At 35.3% G+C, this 25,655-nt stretch overlaps 1 protein-coding gene across 3 annotated transcripts in view; it reads right to left on the bottom strand.

Annotated features, from left to right (window-relative positions):
- The window catches only part of PCDH9 (protocadherin 9), a 1,077,972-nt gene that overhangs the window by 135,279 nt on the left and 917,038 nt on the right, over window positions 1-25,655 (bottom strand). The gene's annotated exons all lie outside the window — the stretch shown is intronic.

Here is a 25,655-nt window from a genome sequence, read left to right as displayed (position 1 = left end):
GCTTATCCTTGCATGTTAAATACCATGTTCAATAAGGGACAGCATCTTTGGACTCGCTAATAGAGAATCATCCTTTTTCATTCCAAATGCATTATACAATTCTATAATAGAGGGAAACCAATTGTGTCTCCATGCCCTTGAGCAGTACTCATTCCCTGCAAACAACCATGGAAAAAAATCTGCTGCTGCCTCCTCTGTGATCCCAATCTTGAGAAAAACATAATTTAAGGCACTGCCGCACATCAAAACCTGAACCATTTGATTATGACACTTACAAGAATTCCTAGGAAGATGTTTATTTTCATTGTGCCTGCTTCTGAAGTAATAAACAACACTCCTCAGAGTTATAATCAATTTCTAACATAAAATGTTTGTCTTGAATCATTGTGATATAACATTTTAAATAGAATTTCTAAAATGTACCCTGATATTTTGAATTGAAATTGATTTAATTCTTGATATTTATCAATCATTAAGGCTGTATTTCCCTGCGATTACTCCCTTTTACTTTATACAGTGTTTTATATCTTTATGAATGAATGATTACAAGATTTTTTTCTATTCATTTAGCCTACAACTTTTCTTTTGAAGTTTAAATATTGTTAAGATCTCAAAGGTTTGAGTTTAACCCACTTTTCCCAGGGTTCATTAGCATGGTAAACTATAGAACTGAAGTATACAATTCAGGACAAAAACAAACTTTAAAATGTCTAGATGTTCAAAGCAGAAGTCATTATTTTCATGATCTGTCTGGAAAATTGCTAAAGTCTAGACTTCAATTACACTAGTGAAAAGTTCACTGTGGTATTTGTTAACAGAATTTTTAAATGACACCCATATACAAAAGACGTATTTGTTAAGTGTCTGGAGTTGACTCACGAAGGCACAGAGAAAGGGTTGCTTTATAAGCAAAGTATATAGAGCATTTCTCTTAAAGCTGGTACATGAAAATAGCTAAATGTTATAGAATCTTAAAAATGTGTTTGCTTTCATTCAAAAGCAATACTTACTTTGAACATCTGATTTCATCTATCTAGACTTCTTCCTGCTTTTGTCCTTATATACCTAAGTTCACAGACATGTTATTCCTTAATTTCTATTTTTTATATCATATATTTAAGAGAGTTTTCTAGCTCACTAAATTATCATATAGACTAAAATTCTGATTGAACTTTTACAATTTTATCATTAGCTTATTTGCACTATGATCACCTAAATCCTCATTTCTTTTCAGAAAATGTTTTTAGTCAAATCATAAGCTATTCTGACCAATGAGGTTGTAGATTATAACTAAAGGTAGGAGATATTATGCTCCCTAGACTAAACTTAAACGTTTTTAGGTATGTATGTGTCACAGTACTTAGAGTGCTAGGATTGTGGTCAGGAAGATATAAATTAAAACCTGCCTCAGAGACTTTCTCTTTGACCTTGTAAAGTTATATAAGTTCTCTACGTTTCAATATCCTTATCTCTAAAATGGGATAATAATAGTACCTACCTTCTAGGGTTGCTGTGAGGCTCAGATTAGGTAATATATGTAAAATGCTTTGCAAATCTTACAGCACTATATGAATGATAACCACTATTCTTCTTTAATTTTTGCCAGATTTATACATTTATAATATATTTTTTTCAAATCCTCAGATAACATTCTTCTAAATGCCCATTTCTTCTAATCTTCTGGATATAGATCTGTGATGGTTGGCACTCTCTGGAGTTCACATTCCTTAATAGGAAATCACTGGATTTGAGTTGAAGGAGACTTCAGCAGTCATCTAGTCCAACTTTTAAGTGAAAGAGAATAAACTAAAACATGCACGACAATTGGTCATCCAGTCTTTGCAAGAAGACTTGGGATGAAACGAAAGACAAGACCTTTCCAAGAAGCCCATTTCATTTTAATTTTCTGCATGAAGGATTTTCCTGGCATCAAGCCTATACTGGTTTCTTTGCAACTTCCATTACTCTTGGTTTTTACCAAAACTCTAGGTACCCTCAGAATAAATCTATTCTTTCTTCCATATGATAGCCCTTCAAAATACTTGAAGATAACACTCATATTTCCCCACTCTCCACTCCAAGCCTGGTCTTCAAAAGATTTTCAAATGACATGAACTCAAGGACTGTCACCATCATTGTTATCCTTGTCTGGTCACTCTCCAGCTTATTAATGGACTTCTTACTTTGGAAGAGGTCTAAAGAAGGCAGACTACAATGGGTCTATTACATCCCTGTTCATGTTCTCTCTTCTTAAAGAAGCCCAAGAACTTAACAGCTTTTTTGCCAGCTACATTACACTTTTGAGCTTACAGTCAACTAAAACTCCCCTGTGTTTTTCAGAACTACTGTCTATCCGTTCCCAATTGCAAAACTTTACATTTATCCCTAATGAATTTCATCTTACTATATTTAGCCTAATGCTCCAGTCTTTTAAAACTCCTTTGGATCCTGATTCTGTCATCCACTACTAGCTATTCCTTCTAGCTTTGTGGTATCTGCAAATTAGATGAGGATCCTATCTAGGTCTTTATCTAGGTCATTTATATAAAAAATATACAAAGAGCATAAGGTCATGTCACTGGAGAACTCCACTGAAGAAATTCAGTTCTGCTGACATCGAATCATTAACAATTACTCTTTGGAATTATAGATCAGCCATTTCTGAATCCATCTGATTGTATTATGTATAATCTATATCTCACCATGTTCTCTCTATAAGAATCCCATGAGACAGTTTATCAAATGAGTTGTTGAAATCTAGATAAACTATATTTAAATAGAGATGAGGTTAATCTGGCATGATCTGTTCTTGATGAAGCCAATCAATACTTCCTCTTCTAAATGATAACTGACCATGTTTTTAATGATCCATTCTAGAATTTCCCCAGGAACTGAAGTCAACATCACTAACTTGCCTTTTCTAAACTCTGTGCTTCTATTTCCTTTCTCTCTCTCTCTGTCTCTCTCTCTCATTCTTGCTCTCTCCCTCCTTATTGTCTTTTCCTCTCCTCTTCCTCTCCCCTCAAAAATTAGAAAACTGCCCCATTTGCCCTTTTCCACTCTTATAGTTCCTTTCTCATTTCCATAATGTTTTTCAAATATCACTGGCAAAGGTTCATCAAACACATTTGGCAGTTCTTTCAGGACTTGAGTTTATGGTTCATTTAGGGCTGGTGACTGACATTGTTTAAAGACAACTAGCTACTCTTTTATTATCTTCCAACTTATCTTGGGCATCATTCTCTTGCTAGTCACTTTTTTTCCTTTTGTCATTTCCAGTGTAAAGGTCATTCTCCTTTGTAGAGAAAACAAACAAAATTTGATTTGAGTTACACAGACTTCTTGCTGTTCTCAGTAATCTTCATCCTAGCTACCTATCTACCAAGTAACACTGCAATTCCTCCCTTGATCTTCATTTTTCTTCTATTATAGTTTTTAAAAAATGACAACTTTTTGTTTTGCTTATCTCTCCTAACCAAGCTCAGCTCTGTCTCTGTTAAGCATTCTTCTGTCTTCTACTCATTCTCTATTACATACGGTTGCTTTTATCTCTTGGACCTTTTTTCTTTTTAAAAAAATAACTAAGTATGCTGTTGAGTTCCTTATTCATCTATATTCATTTCTTCAGAAAGATACCATTTTTTGTCCTTACTAGAACTGTTTTCCGCTGTCAGAATCTCATTTTTGAGCATCCCCACCCCTCTGGGTTGACTTGTCTTGAGATATTTTACATAATGGAATCCTACCTGTTTACTGTGAATCCTTCAAAATATGCTTCCTTAAAATCTTGGGTGCATGTGAGAATATATCCATATTTCCTCTTGTATAACACCAATTATGGAATGGCATGGCCACTTTACCTCAATTTTCTATCACTTTTATCCCAGGAACCAATTTCTCTCCATTAATGAGATTCAGATATGTAAGAGAATTTCCACTTCATCCATTATTTTAAAGATGAAATTATCACTAGAACAAATCAAGAATTTGTTGAAATATTCTTTTTAGCAGAGTACATTCAGCAAGTATTACTGATGTTCCCTTTCACTGTTATGCATGCTCTGATCTAGGATTGTGATCTGTTTTAAGAACAATGCTTTCTATTTCTCCCTCCACTGACTTTTACCAAATGTTTTCCATCACACATTTCCTTTCTGGTTCCTAGACTTCTTCATTTGAGTATACCATCTGAATATACAAGGCTAACGGCTGAATATAAAAGGGTACTCCACTTCTACTAGCTTCTGTCTATCCCATTTCTTTTGAACAAAGTATACCCATCCAACACCATTTTAACTAGTTTCATACTACCTAATTCTAGACCTATGAAATCAAATCCACCTCTGCCATCCCTGCAAATTAGGATCTTTCTTTCCTAAATCTTGTATTTTACTATTGGCTCCTATCTTGGATTCCATGTCCTGTAAATTTCTGGGCATTTCAGGTATTATTTTTCTTTGTGGATATACTCAATAGCATCTAACTCTTAGGATACATATTGACAATTTTCTTTCTTCCTCGTCCTTGAGAGTTTAAAACACTTAATAATAGATTTACAGGACACCTGGCAAATGCATTCTTACCAGTTTTTGTTAAATATACTCCATTTCTGGCCAAGAGTCTGTCAATTCTACATTGAGAACTGTGAAACAGAAATTGTAATCTTATTCTCAGATACCCTTCATTCTCCCTATTGACCAAGAACATGGAGGAGTGTTCTTTAAATCTCTTCAAAGTGTTTTCCAGTGTGAGATTCACATACACTTTGAACATACATAGTTGTTATTTGATTATGGAAGAAAAATAAACATTGCCTAAAGTCATTGTGCAATTTTCTTTACTCTCCATAATAGCTGTGAGTTTTAGCCATCTTTCTTAAAATTACTTGTTGGTGTTTTCAACCCAACCATAAGCATGTGGTTAACACATTTTATGTCTAGTCATCAAATTCCTTGGTCTCAACTATTCCCTAGCCACAGTCTTACCCTCTTCCTTTCATTCTTGCTCCAATTTCCTGTTTTATCAATCTGCCCTACCCTGAAATCTACTCTAAAATTTTGTTGACTTTTATAATAGTTGCACTTATCCTTACTTACTATACTCTTTCTTGCCAGTTATGTAATTCTTATCTTATGTGTGTCTACTTCTTCAGGTTCTTCTCTTAAACTTCTTTAATCTCCCTTAATCTTTTTTTTTAATATCCACTTTGTCATTGAACTTGTTTCTTTTGCCACCTTGAAGAACTAAAAGCAGTTGCAGGGCCTTAAGATCTTCAAATTATCCTCAATTTATCTCAACTTACTCCTCCTAAAATTCAACTTCTGACCATTTCACTGGTTCCAATCCCCCAAATTATCTACATGATCTTCTTTTCCTTATTTGGCTCAAATTATTCTCTCTTTTGGTCCTTCTCCCACAACCTTATCCCATGGGAGCCAAAAATAGTATATGTTTTGAAAAAAAGTGGAGCATCCAAAAAGTATTGAACTAAGTGACCTTTGAAGTCTCTTAATCTATAATCCTATGATCCTAAGTGAAATTATTTAAGAATTTTTCCCATGTGAAGCAAGAATTCTACAAACACATAGGTAATTTAAATAGCAGGGAGTTTGAAAGAAAAGCATAGAAGATAAAGAAGGAAAAGAAATTAAAAATGAGCATGAGCATTTGTGTGACAGGAATGGGTAAAGGCAGAGAGATTTAAAGCCCCTAAACCACAGGGACTGTGATAAATATAGAGGAAAAGGGATTGAAAACATCTATAAATATGAGGGGGAAAAGATGAAAGGACTTAAGGTTAAAGTTCCTTTATATTGCAGAAGAAAAACATGCCCAGCAAAATACATTCTGGGGTTTGCAAAAGTCCATGGTATTTTACCACTCAGACTATTCCTTAAAACCTAACTATATTCATCTATTCTAACATTTAAAGCAATGGAAGTTTGTAGTGAACTGAGTTGTTCAGCAACTGAATTGAACAGCATTGTCTCCTGCTAGAAAAATCACAGTAATGTTCTGTCCTAAGTATTAAATTGGAAGTTCCTCAATGATGGGGAATGTTTCGCTTCTGTATTTGTATCCCCAGTGACTGGTACAGTGCCTGGAACAGAGCTGATGTTTAAAAAAGTTTATTGATTAACTTACTGAATGATGAATCCATCAACCTATCATATAACTACACATAGACCCACATTGACAGATAAGAACCCTTGAGAGAGTGCTTCCATATTGCTGAGAATAGAAAAAAAGAAAAGGTGATATTTGTTAGGATGCTTTAAGTGAGTAGCCTGACTCTAAAACTTGAAACAAGAGCACAGTTGTATCCTGTTAATAACTAAGAGCTATAGTCCTAGGCTTCAGCAGTAGAGGTAGAGTATTATTACTTGGATTCAATCAACAAGCATTTCTTACACATTCATTTTATGCTAAGCACTAGACATGAAAAGATTTTTAATGTGAGCAATCTGTGTCTTCAAGGAACTTACTTCCTAGGTAGGATCACTTTTTGTATGAGAGTATTGTCCCAGATTTTATTGTTGCATATTCCATTCGACATTGGGCTAAGCCATGGTTATGACCTCTGGAGAACTGGTTCTGCCATCCAGTAAGTCCCTTTGCTATGACCACCACACTCTCATCTCACTACACATGGTAACTACATATTTATCCCTACCTCTATAATCTAGAAATCCCAATCTGGGAACTTTTTGGTTCATATTATATTTTTTTAAAAACAAACCTAAGCAATTCTAGGAGAGTAGTAAGAAGCAGACTCATTAAATAACAGGATTTTCCCAACATTTGCCTTTCCTAAGCAGATGGCTGGCTAAACCCTGTAAACCCAGGAAATCAGTTTTAGATTTCAACTCCGTTTTCTGGTAATAAATCATAATTGCAAAGACAGAAGGAAATGCAGACTCTGCTTTGACTTAATATCTCTTTTTCTCAGTGCAACTAATGCCATTTGAATTTGCAAAATCAGTTTTTTTTATGAGTATGTATATGATATCCTACAAATGTGCAAATGCATATGAATAAAATAAGGATTTCAAAAGAAAAATATTTTAAGGTGCTAGAATTATGGGATAAAGTCCTCAAAATATAACCAACCATTAAAACTTTGCTTGACCTATGGCTCAAAGGTATTCCGGATGTTTTGAGATGATCTAGAATAGGAAAGTGAAAATATCACACTAATTAATAATTAGAGACATTCCCACAAGTATTTGCAAACATCCCCAAGTGGCCATTGGTAACTAAAGCCTGAGCCAAATTCACTTTCCAATTGTTTTGTTTAGTTATTATATCCATTTTCAAGGCCAGATGTTGCCGTTCAGAATGGATGATTCCTGATGTTACAAAATAATGGAAGTCCAGGGACTCTCGGAATCTAGCCAGCCACCACAATCTTACCTAAACCGCTGGCTGAGCAGGTCAACTCCTGAAGGAGAGCAGTATTGCTGAGTGTGAAGTAGGAAAGTGAGGTTATTGAGTAGCTATAAATCACTCACTGAATTTGGGGCCTACTAAGGAGATTAAGAGTGGGAGTCATATGATGCTTTTTGGCCCAAGAGTGCACTGACAGACTTCTCTGTGGAAGATAAAATGCAGCTGCTCTTTTCCCCTGTTAAAATGGAAGTAGTTGATAGTAATTAACCTTTTTTTTTTCTTGTGTTACCAAATTTAGGTGAAGATCTAAGAAAACTGTTCTGATTCTTTTGCATAACCATGCAATGGGTTATAGCTATAATCAAAAGTACAAAAATCCCTAATCTTAGAGAAACAGTGTTCTCTGATTTATGAGAGTTGTCATGAAAAATGAAAACTTTAAACTGCTGACATAAGTCTTAATGCCAAATTTGGTACTGGCTCCTGTCAGTCTCTGGAAAAGCAACATAGACAGTTTTAAAACAATATTCACTGGTATTGTTTTATTTTGTTTTTCTTCCACAGAGCTTGAAGGGGACTTAGGGGTCATTTCTTTTTCTACTTTTGACTTGACTCTTATGATGGCTGAAATTTAGAAATAGTATTTAGATATATTTACTTTCCTAAGTAAATGACAAACATCAACTAAGTTTAATCCAATCAATCCAGTGATTTCAGCTCTTATAATGGTGAATTGCTGATATCATGGATTGCACAGAAATTAGTCACTTAATTGGTTGAACAAATCTCACTGATGATAGAAAAAGTCAAATTGATGGCTGGGTAGAGATGTGGCTTTAATCTCATATCTTGCTCAATTCTTTTGTACTCAGATCCTCTTGTGTTGCAGTGAGCTAAATGTCATGGTTATTGTTTCTTTTAAAACCTGACAAATGTACTTGAATTTAATTAGAAGATTTTTTTCTCCTTTTTCAGCTTAAACAAGTAAACACCCAAGGGAGAAAGAATGTAAAGGAGCAGAGGTACAGAGAAAGTGCTTTCTATACAGGCAGGTACACGAAGGGCTTTCTCTTCAGAGATGTTTACAGTTTTTGCTCCTGAAATGTTGACCTTTTTGTCAAATGGTTCTATTTCCTTATTGACTTAGGCAGATGTTTCTGGATGTGACTCAGGACAATGAATCCTCAAATCCATCTTTATGAATCCAAATGGGGACTGCTTCCATAGAAACAGATTAATACTGTCATGCTGCAGAGTTTTCAAACTATTATTTCCACCCTTCCTTTTCAAAATAAAAACGTGATATAATCATAGAGCATGAGGCCATGTGTAAAATGGTTCCTGTGTTAATCTTCACCTCAGTGAATATCCTGGCTCAAGACACTTTTTGAAATACAGCAGGGAATGGCAGTAGGGATTCTGCTTGGGTTACATTTAAAGCAAGTTGGTGGAACTACAGGGCAGCAGGGAGAGAGAATGAGTCTCTAGGAGGTTAGAGGCAGAGGGTTGTCTCTATTGAACCATTCAACGTTTGGAGATCCCATTTTCTTCTCTGGTAACACATTCCAGAATCCTTATGGTCAGAGAACCCTTACTTATATTAAATTGAAATAATTTCTACTTCAATTAAAGCATAATTTTTTTATGTCTGTAGTGGAGATGGATAGTTACTATGTGGTATTATAATAAGCAGTCAGATAATTGAACACTGTTATTAAGTCAGAAGTTTCTTTCCTAAGGCCAAACAATCCTAATTCCTCTATCTTTCTTTAGAGTTTCTATGTTCCAACCTTTAATCATTTTAGCTGCTCTCCTCTGGCCCCTATCCACATTCTTTTAATAGAGCAAAAATAACCTTGCATAATGTTGAGGGGAATCAGGGGCTGGGGGTGGTAGATTGCCCTAGATAGCCAACATTTTGTAGAGAAGAAGGAAAGCACAGCTTGTGCTAAACAAAACGTGTAGAGGGAATATGTTCATTATTTGCTGCACCTATGCACGGAAGGATATTTTCAGCTAGGTCTGCAGAGATTTAGATTAACAAGCCTTGTTACTGTTAACAAGCACCGTGTGCCTAATTCCAAGTACACTGTGCTGCAAACTGATACCTACAAGTTTAACTTAAACTGTCAAAAGACAAAGAGTCCTAGAACCAAGAATGACATAGATTTTAATTCATTTTCTTCTCTCCTTTTTTCCCCTCAATATTTGTGTAAAAGAACATGCAACTACAACCTACCAATGGCCTGAAAGTTCATTGAATAGCAAATGTGATGCTTTTACCATTTATTCATTCCAAAACTTTTATTAAGCACCTATTATTTTGTGTGAGGCATTGTGGATTACTAGAAGATATATTTTTAAAATGGTTAAAACTACAAGGCTACCTCCTTTGAATTTAAAGTCCAATCAATTACAAAATTGTATACACTAATAAAGGAGAAAGAACATGATGATCAAATGTCACTATTGACTGCTTTTTCCCCCTTCAAAATAGTTATGAATTCTCACTTACAAAAAAATGTTAATATCACACACATGCAGATTTTCGCTGACTTTTCTTTGGTTTCATATCTGTATTTGAAAGCCTCCTTACATTTCAGTTTAGAGGATCAATTTTACTTTTTCAAGCATGTGTGAAGCCATCCACTGGGGAAAGAAGAGGAGGAAGTATGCTGACCCTAAATTCCATGTGGAAAGGAGACCTCTGAAGTCTATGTCAAGACTTCCTGTTCAATGTGAAATGCCCATGGGATCAAAGGTGGTTATTGCAATGTATTAGATAGGCATCTCTTGGGAGTGTAATTGATGGAGGTCACTTTTCTACTCTACCTAAAGAATAACAACTCCAGATATTTATCAAGGGTTAAGAAAAATGGAAAATGTTGTAGTCCTGGCTGCCCACTCAAGTCAAGAAAGGGGATATGAGATGTTCCTAAATAAATTTTATACAAGTGATCATCTTGTAGGTGATGACAGCATAATGATAAGCATAATTAAATTTTATTATGCTAAGGATATAGAACTGACCACAAATTAAACAATAGTAAACATACAGTCTTTTTAAAATACAGAATACTCAAATGGATCTATAATCTAATGGATTTAGATGCTCTGGCCAATGATACAGTCCACTGACGCCTATACAGGGATCCAGCCAGCATGATAGAGGCCTTTCCCAATGTCTTGATATGTCACTAATAATAGTGGAACACTTGGGCTAGCCCCCTAACATCCTTTGTTCTTGCCATATAATTAGGCAATCTTTCCCCCTCAACAAAGTGCTTCTCATCCATATGTCTTTCAAGAAATCTAAAGACATTCCTTAAGAGATATAATAGTGTAAATCATTCAATAGCATTTCAAATTAGTTAAGAGATCTTTACAGTTCCAGATACTAACATTAATGAGGTAATTTTAAAAACAAGACAAGAAAATATAATATTTTTAAGTATAGGTATGGGTTAGTATTGAGTATTTGCAAATAAAATTTTGCTTTAGCTAAAGATTTATTCAGTTAAAATACTAGGCAAGAAATTCTGGGAAAATCAAGGACAAGTCATCAGTTATGTTTCAGTTTTTCCTAGCAATGTAATTTTTATGTCATAGTCATTCCCTTTCAAGTGGAAAAAAAATAAACAAATGAGTTCAATTTCCCTGACTTAACTGTGGTTGTGATTTGCAGAGGGTAAATGTCACATTTTGCAATTCTTGTGGAATATAAAGATCATCCAATATCCACATGAGACTCGTGGGACTGAATTAGGTTCTTCACTTCAACAAAACCCCTGGTGAAACATGCTGGTAACTGCTTTCTCCCTTATCACAGGAGGATACTTAGAATGAGTTAGGCCACCTCAGGGATGGATTAGTTTGTATTCTAGTCTACATTTCCTATTTCATCCTTGCTTGTTTGGGGACTTTAGTTTTGGTCAATGCAAAAAAAAATGCCTGTTGAAGCTCTAGAATCTAAAGCTCAGAAGATGTACCCAACAGTCCCTTTACAGATGCTGCAGAATACACAAGCCTCTACTCACAAAGTTCAACACAAGGTCTTTTTTTTTTTTAAAGATCACCTCAAGAAAGAAACAGAATTAAATCTTGCTCAGTCATTCTCTTTTAACTATAATTTGATTTCAGTTTTTCTAGACGTGAGATATAACATTAGCATTGCTTGGTCATGTTTTTAGGAAAAAAGAAAATTTAGAAGACTTTAAAAATGTTAATGCTGTCCATCATGATCAAATGCACCCCTACACACACACACACACACACACACACACACACACACATTTTTCTTTTTGAATTAAAGAATAGCTAACTATGGAGAAAGGATAATATGCGGCATCTACAATCAGTAAAATATTCTATGTTAATAGGTTTGCCCTTATTTGAACTGGATCTTCAAATATTGCATTTAACCCCCACTGTTCCCTTGTAATGTTTTTGTCCTACTCAAATGAAAACAACTGAGCTATAAACTAATACTCAGGAAAAAAAAATCTATCATAGAAACAGCAACTGCCTCCGCCAAAAAGCCTACTAAAAATCCATCTGTTCCACAAAACATTCCAGTTACAATGACTACCTCCTTTTTATTGGCTGAGTCTGTATTTGTCCATATCATGAAATGTCCCCTTGTGACATCTTTTCATCAGCAGCTCTGCTTGGCTTCAATTCCACTGAACACCATGTTTCCCTCCACCCCCAGAATCAGCAGATCACCTGATATCTCATTACTGTTTATTTGATTCAGGTTATGATGCTCCACACCTTCTCACTTCCCCCTCTAGGTTGCCTCTCTACTCTGATTCAGTGGCTGGAAGACAGACCACTAACCTTCTCTGAAAGTCTTCCTTTATAGAGGACTCCTAGTCTGTTTGGCTTTGCTCTAACCCACACCATACCCTCTGATAGCTTCTTCCTTACACCCCTTCCAGCTTCCTTTTATGTGTTAACTTCCCCCATTAGATTTTAAGCTTCTTGAAGGCAGGGACTGTCATGTTTTTCTTAGGACTTAGCACAGTGCCTGGCACATGGTAGGCACTTAATGTTTATTGAATACAATTGAAATTGTAAATTATGTATCTTTATAGGAATGGATTTTCTTGAGTATCACATCACCTAAAATTTACTATGACATAATATTATTTCTCATTTGAGGTACCACATTTATACACAATACCAACAATGACAGAAGTATAACAGCACCTTTCCTCACTCTCTCACCCCTTGGAGCATGTGTAGATTTTCTCTGCCTCTCCCTGGAAGATCTCATAAAAACTTCACCATATACAGATATCTTCTGTCTAGTCTCTAACTTTGTATGATTCACTTCTGGGTTGAGTTCCTACACATACACCTTTCTGTTTGTCAGCTGGAAGAGCTGATGACACAATAGAAGAAGAGGCATATTTCTTGAAAGCAATTCGCAAGACAAAAATGTCAGCTGAGGCCAGCATTATGGCAAGATGGTGCCCACTAGCCCCAGCTGGCCATATGGAGTCTAGACTAAACTTGCAGTGGTTATATTGGAAATGTTTTTGTTGTCTTGTCTCTCCTTTTCTGCTTCTTTTTCTTTAACATCAATCTTGTGAAACTCCAAAGTCCAAGAATGCTGAGCAAGGGTAATGTCTGCCTATGCTGTTGTAGCAACACTAGAACGATGGAGTTTGGGAAGATGCTGCCTATTGTTTAAATAGATAATGCCAATGCAGAGGTGAAAGGTCAAATGGCAAATGAGAGCCTTTGAAGATATCATGTTCTAAAGAAACTTGAATATTAATTTCCCAACTCATTGTCCTAGTAGTGATAAATTTCAGGGTCCTGCTGTAATCATTGTTTGATTATTTATTGCTTAGTAGTCCCTTTGAGGGGGTGCTGTAACCCTAATAAACCAGTCTGTATCCTTGCTGGACCAGATATGCATAAGACTACCATGTTTTCTACAGCCAAATTATTCCTCTTATTTCCACTATCTCTCTTTCCAAAAAAAAAAAAAAAAAACCAACAGACTTAAATAAGACAATTTTTTCCTCTACAAAGGACCTGAGAAACAGTTGTCTTAACATCATAATACATGAGCAAATCTTGTTCTGGGTTAAAGCTCTTTCTAAAAGATGTCAAACAAATGGACGGAAATTCAAAATAAAGTACCTGATAATTTTGCTTTAGGATGTCTTCATAACCCACAAATCTCATTCACTGTTTGATTGTAGTTATTTTAAAATGTTGCTGTTTGTCACAAGTGTCTGATTTAAGCCCTATATATGATTGTTAAATGGGAAAGTAGAGAAGAATTAGGGGAGTGTTTTTCCTTTGACAGTTTGAATGTATTTAGTGCTCATATGCTGAATGAATAAAAAGAGTCTACAAATATTCATCTGCTTATATACTTGCAATAAGCCTCCTGATATCTACGGATAAAAGATGCTTGAATATATTCAATCATCCATTTACTTATTTAATGAATTAATTAAGTTCCTGGGAAGTATGGAGGGCTAGCCTTAAAGTCATGAAGACCTGAATTCATATCTTGATTCTGAAACATATTGTTTGTATAACTCAAGGAGAAGACAGGATTATGAAGATGCCTTTTGATTTTCATATGACTTTGGTCTCTTCCATAAGGTCTCACTATTTTGCAAGTCTCTTTTTGCTCTATGTAATTTAAAGGTTATGAGAATTTGATGTTATTATTGATATTATTGCTGCTGCCACTAAAGGAAAAGTAGCTTTCCTCTCATCATGGAGCATACTCACAATGTAAATAGGTAAAAAATACCTATATAAGGATTTGAATTTATTAACTTTTTTAGGTTAAATAAAAAGATTGAAATCTTAGTTCATTAAAATAAATGGAAAAAAGGTGCTATATATAATATTCTTGTCCTAAAGTTTTCATTTGAACAGAAAATTAAAACACGTATGCTTTTATTCCCCAAGATTAGCAAAGGTCTTAAAACTCTCTGGGGTAGTTGTCAAAGATAGGTGAATTAGAAAAAAAAAGAGTTATACAAAATGAAGATTGAGAGAAAGACCTGAAAGGGACAAAGACTAAAACTGAATGGGAAAAGGGGAGGAGGGAGAAAGACTAGTCAATTCACTTGTTAGTAAATTACTGTTTATCATAAGATGATAGGTTCATTGATTTAGAGTGGAAGCCATTTAGTACAATGTTTTCATTTTACTGATGAACAAATTGGGGTTAAGTGATTTTTAGCAATAGCTCATATGGGATAAGTGAAAAGCCACAATTTGAATCCAGACCCTTTGCCTCCAAAGATTCTTTTTTCTCTTTTCATTCCTCATATTTTCTTCTTCTTCTCTTCCTTCCTTCCTTCCTTCCTTCCTTCCTTCCTTCCTTCCTTCCTTCCTTCCTTCCTTCCTTCCTTCCTCCCTTCCTTCCTCCCTTCCCTCTTTCTTTCCTTCTTATGTCTCTCCCATTCTTCTTTTTTTTGTTCCATTTACAGTAAATGCTTAAATTGAACAAACAGCTGTAGCTTGAAATGGAAGGCTCTAATGAATAAATTTTTACTGTCCTACTGTTTACAGTGGATGCATATAAATTCTCAGGACTTATGATTCCTTTCAGCAATAGGAAGACACCATTTTTCACACGATCATGATCATGGCAGCATACATTTGCTATTCATTTTAGGGACTTTTTTTCCTTTTTCAACAGTAATGTTAAGCATCTTGCAACGCATCGAACAACAAAACTTTACGTTCAGTAATGACGTACTCCTCCTGCTACACATCTGTTCAGAATTTGCTGTAGTCAACGCACAAAGGGAAATCTACAAAGAGTCCAGGCAGTAATCAGAATATATTCAGAAAAACTAACGTTCTGGGAAGATATTCTCTGCAAGTTTAAATGGAAAAATAAAAAAGTCAGGGTAGAATCATTTACCTATTTTAGTGCCAGGATTCTCTGTTCTGATGTGCTCTTTTTAACTCAATCAACCCCTTTCCTAAGCCAAGAGAGAGAGATAGTATTAAAGGAGGAGAATACTTAGCAATCTTTCTGGTCTCAGAAGAGAGTGGCTATTATTAGATTTTGGTAGAAAAAGCAACCACAGTATTGCAGAAAACCTGTTACAAATGACTCCTTTACACTCTGTTCCTGATCACATCCAGGACATAATGCAAAGTATTTGGTGACCTATATTATATGACTTGAGAAGTTCATCTGAAAAAGAACATTTGCTCAAAATAACTAACTGCCTTAAGTTGTCCTCCATTAAAGTCACAAATGAGTTAACAGCAACTGGCTGTTGTTTCTAAAATGTATAGGTCATGTGAGAGGTTGTGGGGACAGGGCAAGGGTCCCTATCCTTTCCCATTGTCATATGAGCATAGCTAAATTACTTTAGCTCTGAAGTAATAAGAAGATTTTAAGTAAGGTATAGTAGTGATAAGAGCATGATGGAGATAAGGTCCAGTTGGCATGATGCAATGTGGGATAGAAGGATGTGAAGGAAAGATAGTTAAAAAATAAGCTACTTAGACACCTGAGGTGAACGTTTGAGGGCAGATAGTACCACTGAAAATAAACATTTCATAAATCACAATGTCCCTAGTAGTTGGGAAATATCAGAGTGGAAGAGTGGGCAGAGAGCCCTGGATCAGTCAAAGGACATAGATACAAATACCAGATGTGAGAAGCAGCTGGGTTGCATAGTGAATAGGATGTTGATCTTGGGGTTCAGCAGATTTGAAAATTAAATCCCTTCTCACATCCTTGCTAGCTATGTGAGACATTATACAAGTCACTTAACCTTTCTCAGCCTTCATTTCTTCATCTATAAAGTGGAGATAATATTAATAACTACTCTGCATGATAGCTGTGAAGTTCAAATAAGATATGTGTAAAATGGTTTGCAAACCTCAAGGCCCGATATAAGTGCTAGCTATTATTGCTAGTACTCTCTGAGTGACCTTCTGTATCTCCATTTTCTCATCTATACACTGAGATTGTTGTTTGTAATGATCTTGCAAGTAATTTTATTTCCTATGAGCCATACCATAAGTAATGATTCACCCTAAACCTATCCCTTCCATAACCCTTGGGTTCAAACCTTTTTAACCAGATATTAGCATCTTCCTCCATTAATGCTAAAAATAAAGGGACTAAGTTAAATTGGTTTTCAGCATTTTCCTCAAAGAAGGCTTTCTGGAGCTATGTGTTTCTTTTATATTTTATAAAGGCAAGAGAACCCATGGTAACCAAATTGCTTTCAAGAAGAAGTATTAGAAAATTGTGGCTGAGCTCTACTAGTTCTCTGTGCAAGAATATGTAAGTTACTTTTGGGTAACCAGTTTTTACTGAGTAGCAAATGAAAAGATTATGGTATAATATTCCTAGGTACTACTTCATCTTTGTGTAAAGGCAAAATGTATAGCATGAGTTCATGTATCCAGTCTGAAAAATTATATAAGTACCTTTTTTTGCAGATATGACCATGACTGGTTCTACCTAACTTGTATAAAGAAATGGAAAAAAAAATGTGGTTTTGTTATTTGCACAATTTCATGAGAATTTGATATTGATGGATATTAAAAACTGAACTTGTTTCAAATAGTATGCCATAAAGTCCATGGCATTCTCTCTTTTACTGCCTAAAGAACCTTATATAATACATTATAAACACAACTGAGTTTTGACAATTTTGATCATAGTCAACATTTTATCTCCCAATGCCTCCTAAAGTAAGAACACTTAATATTGTAGAAGGCAGTATAAAAATTATTTCATATTACAATAACATGGGCTTAGGTTTCCAAAACTGTGATACTAAGGCAATTAAATCAAAAATGAAAATGATCAATAGGTGATTTTATTTTATAATTCACTGCAAGGTTATCAAGGCAGACTAGACTTGTAAAACTATTGGTCAGCAGCCTCTGAGTCCACTTTTTCTCTGCTTTCCTTAGGAAGAAATTAGAATTTCCCTGCATATAGCCATTCAACTTACCCAGAAATTCACCCAGTCTCAGGGACATAGCTGCTAGTCATCTGGGTATTTGCCCCATGATCGTCATCTAACTAAGAGACAGAATGTTGCATTAAGAATTGTAGTCAGAAGAAATCTGGATTTGAATTCTGCCTTCCACACTTACTAACTATAAGATTATAAGTGGGTCCCTTAACCTTTTCAAATTCATACCCACCCGCATTGGACTGCATTGAGAGAAAATTGAGAAAGTTTATAATTCCACAGACCTGTGCCTCAGTCAGATTACAAATGGAGTATTGTGGTCATTTGTGGGATATCCACATTTTAGGAAGAATTTAACAAACTAGAAGACACCAAAAGGACCAGAATGGTGAGAGTGCTGGGCACTCATATGGTATAATATGAGGACTAGCTAAGAAACCTGGAGCTGTTTGGACTACAGAAGAGAAGACTATGGAGAGGGAGGAAAGATAAGAAGTATCCAAGTGGCTGGCATGTGGAAGAGGGATTAGATCTGTTTTTCTTGGCTCCTGAGGGTAGAATTAGAAGCCATAGATAGTAAATGTAAAGAAGCACTTTCAAGCTTGATATTAAAAAAAAGTCTTCCTAAAAAAAATACCATACCTGTCCAAAAGTGAAAGAGACTTCCTCAGGAGGTAGTAGATTCTCCCTTGCTAGAGGTCTTCAAGCAAAGCCTGGATGACCACTAGTCAGGTTTGTAGTATGGGGAATTCTTGTTCAGGTTTGGCTTGGACTAGATGGCCTCTGAGAATTTTTCCAACTCTGAGACTCTGTGATTACTATTGTTTATTTAAAAAAAAATGAATGGATAGAGATTGATGCAAGCTCTTTGCAATCTTGTAGTCCTCAGGCTGACTTTCTGTTGAAAGAATTGGCATTTATTTTGGCAAGAAAGAAGTAAGCAGAAGTAGAAAAATATTCAGTCTGACTTTACCAGTAGGCTGTTTGGATGTTTTTCCTCTGAAAAGTAAAGAGATTTTTTTGTCTTTCTTTTCCCTGCTGATTAAATTCTGATGCTCAAGAAAAGCAGAATTGGGTCTTGATATTATTACCATGGCTGGTTTTCCTCATGTTTGTAACTAACACTGACATTACATTATTCTCTAGAAAGTTCTTTTCTGAAACACAGTCCTCTTAAAGCTTTGGACTGAGCCACATGAGAACAAAGAACAGTTGCTTAGTCTGTTTTTAACTGCTGTTTGGTTGACCTAACAGAAGAATCTTTGAAGATATACATGTTGAACCCAGAAGACATTAGCTATTTTAAACTATTTGATTTTCCTTTTATTAACATGAATGGAGCATATTAGCCTAAAAGCAGCGCTTTAAATAGTATCTAGGGACATGAATTTCTTGTTATAAAACATAACTATGTACCGTATGGTACACATAAGGTACATACAGGGAAGCAGAATTGCATAGGTAATGGATAGGGTTTTAGAACTGGAGTAAATAAGGCAGTACTGACTCCAAAGCTTATTATCTGTGTGAACATGGATAAATAAGATAACCATGATGAGCCTCAGTTTCCTAAGCTCCAAAATGGAAACAAAACCTGTAGTATTACCTCCTATGGCTATGCTGAGGTTCAAATTAATTTTACATATAAGATAAGAATATGTGACATGCATATGTGAATATGCATCATATACGAATAGCTAATGAGAAGAGAATTTGTCTTTGTAAAGCAAATCTAGGTATAGTTTCCAGGACTATGTTTCTTCTAAGTAATACAGGAAAATAAATATGAATTTTAGTCAGTATCAGTTAAGTGAAATTTTAGAATATACACACATATGTAAAATAAACAAATATATTACATGTGTGATTTGTGGCATATATTTTCCATATACCCACTGGCAAACTTTAAAATACCACATTAAGCTGTTTACTATCATTATTATTCTCTACCAACATATGTAAACATAAAAACTCTTTTTCAAAACTCAGCTTTGTTTAGCAAAAAAGGACAAAAAATTTTGAAGAAATCAATGGCACCATGCATGTTTAACCTTTTCTGTCCTCTCTAGTTGTTTATTTTTGATATTGTCACTTGAAATTTTGGTGACTATTGTGTTGGCTAAAAATGAATGGGATGATGTACTCTTCACTCTCTGGAATTTCTCCATTATGCCCAAGAAGTTTCCTCCGTCCCTGGGTCTCTCACCATAGAAATCTTCTCTGCTTGATGATCCCTACCTCTAATTGGTTGGCTTCTTCCAGAACCTCCATTTTAAGGAAAGTGTCCAAACTAGCTTTGCATTCATTTCTCTCTGAGCTTCACAGTTTACTTTCTCCATCATGCTTCTCCCTCATCCCAACATCATACCTCTCCCTTACCTGCTTTTCAGTTTTCTTGTAATGTATGTGCTCTTTCCCCAGTTGCAAGAATATAAGCTCCTTGAGGACGGGGGTGATTTTTCTTCTTGCTTATATTTGTACCTTCATCAGGTAGTATCTGACCTGGCACATGCTAGCACTTAATAAATTCTTATTTACTTGGGTAGTATAAAATACTATGTGATCATATAATAAGCATTTTTATTCTGACTAGAACATGTGAAAGAATATCTAGCTTCATCTAAAATAATGTTCTTCTTACTTTTTGTCTCCCCGGGATAGTCTCACATCATTGGTTAATTATTAATATATTTACTTTCAAAATCACATAATTTCCTGTCAGTTTGTGAAACTTAGTAAAAAAGACTTCACATACATTATATTTTGCTAAAACAGGAAAATTGTTCAAATTATGTGGCATTTATTAGATATTCATTCATAGGTGCCTAGTTTCTCTCAGAAGAATTAATATTTACACCAAAGAATATTTACAGTAAAATCTTAATTTGAAATGCAAAACACCAAGGACTATGAATTTTGAATCACCAGGGCTCCTCAAATTATTCACTGCATCATTCAACAAATAATTATTGAGTGTTTATCATAAAAGGTGTCTCAAAATTCTTAGTAAGTTTTAAGCTTTCTATAAGCTGCAGGCTTAAGCACCTTATAACTTAAAGCCACTCTAAGACTTTTGGGACATCCTGTATAGAGATTTCAGTTTAGGTAGAGTTTTATTTTAATCATATTTTAATATATTTTTAAAGAGACTATAAACTTCACCATTAATTACTAATTACAAAAAAATAGATTATTTATGATCATGGGATACAGTTTTGGGTTTAAAATAACACTGAAATATAAAAACTCTGAAAATAATTTGAAATCCACAAATATGTGATGGGGTAAGTCTTTATGATATCAATAATAACATCTTATCAGTCTTATAAGAAGATTTTAATGGATTTTCTTATTTTGAGATAGGCAAGTTTTGTAGTTTTGAATGTATATTAAGAGGAAGATACAGAAAGATATTGACTATGTTCATGAGGAGTCTCATAAGGGGAAAAACTGAAAAAAAAAATGGATACCTTTTTAAAATTCTGAATCTACTAGAATTTCCTTGTATAGACCCAGCAGATCATAAATTTCCTCTGGTCCTCAGTTTTTAAATCCTGTGAATTATCTGAATTTATAAAAACTGGGCATAAAACTAGTCATATGTAGATACAATCTAATGGTTTGCACAGCATTCTCCCTACTAACAGTTCTATGAAACAGATGGTGCAAATATTACTATATCCATTTTACAGATGAATCAGTTAAGGCTCAGGGAAATTTAGTGACTTGTCTACAATCTCAAAGCTAGGAAGTATCAGAGTGCCGATTAAAGTGAAGGTTTTTTGACTCCAAGGTCAGTTCCCTTTCATCTCCCTTAGATCACTCTGCGTATCAAGTGACAAAATATGTGTGAAATTTTAAGGAATGTTTCTTGAAGGTTTATAAAATATTTCTAAATATTTAGCTAAACTGTGACCATAAGAGCTAAGTGGAATTTATTTTTTTAATTTACCCAGAAAATTTTTTTTAAACTTTATTGATAAATGGGAACAATAGTTTACTAGGTCACTTAGCTGTTTTATGTTTCACTGTTATTTTTGTTCTGTATTCATTCTCTGTGATAAGAATGCCCTTGCAAGTCCATTTAACCATTATCCTTGCTTTCAGGAAAGATTTAAGAGAAGGAAAAAAAATAACTATTATATACTTTGGAGTAATTTGAGAGACAAAGTGTCCATTTTCATCACTCAGTGAATTGGTATGACCGAAAGTCTGAAGATTGTCCAGCTGAACTGTTTTGAATGATTACTACCTTCCCAAATCCACCCCAACATATCATCACCGGATGCCATCTTTATTTTGATTGAGATCAGTTATCCCAGCAATTTACATATCCACATTCAATTAACTTTTTGGGAGTGGGCATTAGAAGGGATTATGAATGTCTATGTTTCCATTCATTAGTAAAACACATAAAGAATTGTGGACATTTCTATATCATGTACACAAACTCCACTCACCTAAAAGAAAATATTACAGCTTGATAAGGAACCTCCCATATTCCTTTTTAAAAATCCTCAAAGTGAATATTTGATATAACTGCTACTACTATTGCCATGAATAAAAATAATATAAATTCTGTTTTGTTGTTGTTCAGTTGTTTCAGTTACACCTGACTCTTTGTACAATCATTTGGGTTTTTCTTGGATAAGATGATGGAGTAATGTGTCATTTCCTTTTCCAGTTCATTTTATAGATGAGAAAGATGAGGCAAACAGGGTTAAGTGTCTTGCCCCCCAGGGTCACATAGCTAGTAAGTATCTGAGGCCAGATTTGAACTCAGGAAAATGAGTATTCCTGACTTCATTCCTGGAACTTTATCTGTTGCTCCATCTAGCTACAATATTAATGTGTGGGCATATAATTTGATGACAGACCCAGAGATCATGGACATGGAAGTCTCAGAAATACCTCATTTCTTTACTTACTCTAGTTTCTTGAAGCACAATGCGTACTTTGAAAAACAATTGGTTTGAAGTCAAAGGGCTTTGGTTCAAATCCCAGTTCTGCTACTTGTGACCAGTGTGACCTGGGCCAAGTCATTCAACTTCTCTGTGCCTCAGTTTCCACATTTGTCAAATGAGTTAGTAGGACTATATGATCTTTGAGGTTTTCTCCAGTTCTAAGTCTCTGGTCTCTATGATGTATAAAATTGAGGTATTATTTCTTGTCATCTACAACCAAAGTGAATATTGGGGAATTAAGGCTTGTATAGCATGTAAAAAAATCACACAAAGAAAAAAAATTTTAATACCTAATAGTGACGAAAACATAATAACCTCAAAGACAAATAGGTAAATACAAGTTACTTGTATAAAAATCTGTTTAATCTAGTCTTATCTTCATTTTTGTGTAAAACATACAGAGCGGGGGGAGGAAATGTTGGTAAAAGTGCTACACTTCTTTTCTAAAGGTTGATTTCTTGTTGCCTAATGAGGACCAAGGCAAATGCATTTTTTGTACAGTCTCCAAAAGGAGAGAGCCTAATATACACTTCTCATTCTAGCTGGTCCTTGCTAAAATATCTATAATGCCACTCCCTCTGATGCTAACTCGTAGCAAATATCACAAATTCAAAGATAATTAAAACTTTTTAAAGTTCAGAACATCTGAGGAAGTCAAGGAAAATAAGTACTAAAATACAGAAAAGTGTTTAATACCCTAGGGGAAGAATGCCAATGCCATTCATTCCCTAACGAACAAACTATTTGGGGTAGGGGTAAAGGGGTGGACAAGAATTGATACTTAAACATTAAAAGCAACAGTCTCTCTCCTGGTGTGACCCATTTTAGATATTTTTTTAAATGCTGTACTTGGTGTTCTCAGTGGGTAGAAAGATATACAAAACTTCTCAGAATATAAAGCAGCACAAATATGATAAAGTTTGAGGTCCAAAGGATAAGAAATGTTGAAACTGAAGAGATAACACTAAAGAGAACACTCAGGGGGATATGAACCTGGTCTATAAATACCTTCAAGGTAACCACGCAACGGAAAGAAGGACATCATTCACAGTGTCAGAAGATAGAAGGACACAGAACAATGGCCTGAAGTTAAAGAAGGAAAAAAATGTAGGTAAGTTATTAAAAAAAATTCTTAAGAGTAAGGTCAACTGGTTTGAAAAACTAGCAGACAAGGCCAAAACACTGACTGCTGTATCAATATTAGGTCGGTTTGTATGAAGCATTAGCAGAAACAAGGAAGCTGGCAATCAGGCTTTTTCATAAAAGTACTGCCAATTCCCCCTTTCTCCTTGTGAAGGTGAGAGTATACTGATGACATACCTAAAGACCTGCTCCCCAGATGTAAAGCAGGACATTCTACGTATACATGGGAATAGGGGATATAAAGAGCAATCCAGAGTCCCTGCTATATATCCTGGCCCTGGGTAAAGGCACTATTTTGCACTAGCCAATGTGTGAAAGGAAACAAAAAAGAGAAAGTGAATTATTGTATGAGTGAGATAAAAAGATATAAGTAGTCAGCTCCTCTCCCTTCATCTGTATAAAGAGTGGGCAGGCTTTTAAGGTCTCAATTGGTTCGAAACATATGGACTTGTGGTCCTATTAGGCATGATTTACGTTGCATTGCACTTTTTGGTTTATTTTTCCTTATTTTTTGCCTTTTGGACAAGAGGGTATGTCATAGGTTTCTCAAGGGAATGCCAACATGTATGATTCTGTAGGAGAAAAAGACATCCACAAGGGAAACAGATACGAGGAAAACCACGTAAGCTCAGAGTGATAAGCCAAGACGAAAGGGAATATTAAGGAGGAAATGAGATGTTTTATAAGTTCCTTGTGTCTGTCCATGAGTATTTTGTTTTTGAGCCTGGGAGCTTCTCCTTCTCCTTTTTCTTTATCATCATCCTCAACCTTATGCTCATGATCATCACCCAGTGTAGTTCATACAGAGTTGGCAACGAAGGCCAGCTTGCTAGTCCACCTCTGATACATCCTGCTGTATAACTTCAGACAAGCCTCCACTTCTTAGATCTCTTTAAGACTATAAATTGCAGAGAAAAATGCTGCTGAGACAGAAGTGTCTCACTGTGAGCTCCCTACAGCAATTAAATCACTGTTATAATCTCTAACCCTTTATATAACATATATATATAATGCTTCAATTCTTATAACAGATCTTTCAGATAGGTGCTACTATTACTCTCATTTAAAGAAGAGAAATAAAAGGGTTAAAGAGGTTGAGTTGTCCAGGGTCATACAGTTAGCAAATCTTTGAATCTGAATTCACACTCAGGTCTTCCCAACTTCCGGTCTTCTACTTCATCTAATCTTTCTATTTCTTTATTCATTTCTTGTTACTTATTGTACTGGTCCCTCACCCTTACAGGTGCTAATTAATGTTAAAGTCAGAAGGGCTCAGAATTATTCTTCCAATCTGTGATATTTGTGATTTTTGAAATATAGTGTTTGATTTTGCAGTTATAATAACAGGATGCTAATACAAAGACCATTACTCCAAGTGGTCTTAATGCCCGTAAAAGTTAGGAGCAACGACAGTGTGTACTTTTCCACTGTCCAGACCCATTCTGCCCTTGTATCAAAGAATTTAACGATCACAAGTTTTGATTGGAGAAGACTCCTGGCTGACTGCAGCAACTTGTGAGTCCCTCCTTTCCTGTTGTCTCAGATGCTCAATTTAAACCCTCATATAATGTGTGGTCCCAATAAGGCAATTCCCTCTGCCCCACCAGTGTCTGATATCGTTAAGTAACCTTGGGAATTTCCTCACCACACCTGGGTCTGATTAGAAATGTCCCCTCCCATATCTGGCCTCATTTACTTGCTCTCAAACAAATCCACTTTTAGGGTATAAAACTTCCACGTTCAGGGCCCTGCTTATGTTCTTCCCAAAATCTTTGCCTCTATACACATGTACCCATCCTATGACCCCGTCCAGCTATATGAGTTGCTTTGTGTCTATCTGTCCATATGTTGTTGGGTTTAGGTTTTTTTTGGCCTGCTTCCTATGTCACATAATATTAATACTCAGGTTTGCACTATCTTCCCAAGTACCAGTTTCCTGTGAATCCTCAGGTGTTTGCTTTAATTAAATCCAATGCCAAATAAAGCATAATCCAACACCTTTGTTCTTTTTATAGGTGAGGAAGCCCAGAAAGGTGAAAGAACTTAATAGTTTGTATTCTTCATTAAGGCAGTGCCCACTAACATCCTGTGTGCCTTAATGCTATGGTATATGTTTATCATGCTTTTTTAATTAAATTGACTAATTCAACACTTCAGTGTTTACCCAGCTATTTAGTGGCAGAGCTGGGACATGTCCATTTAGTCTCTAGTCTCTTAA

Source organism: Notamacropus eugenii, chromosome 6, assembly GCF_028372415.1.
Source record: "Notamacropus eugenii isolate mMacEug1 chromosome 6, mMacEug1.pri_v2, whole genome shotgun sequence".
Classification (NCBI taxonomy): Eukaryota; Metazoa; Chordata; class Mammalia; order Diprotodontia; family Macropodidae; genus Notamacropus; species Notamacropus eugenii.
This window is presented reverse-complemented; position numbering and strand designations above follow the sequence as displayed.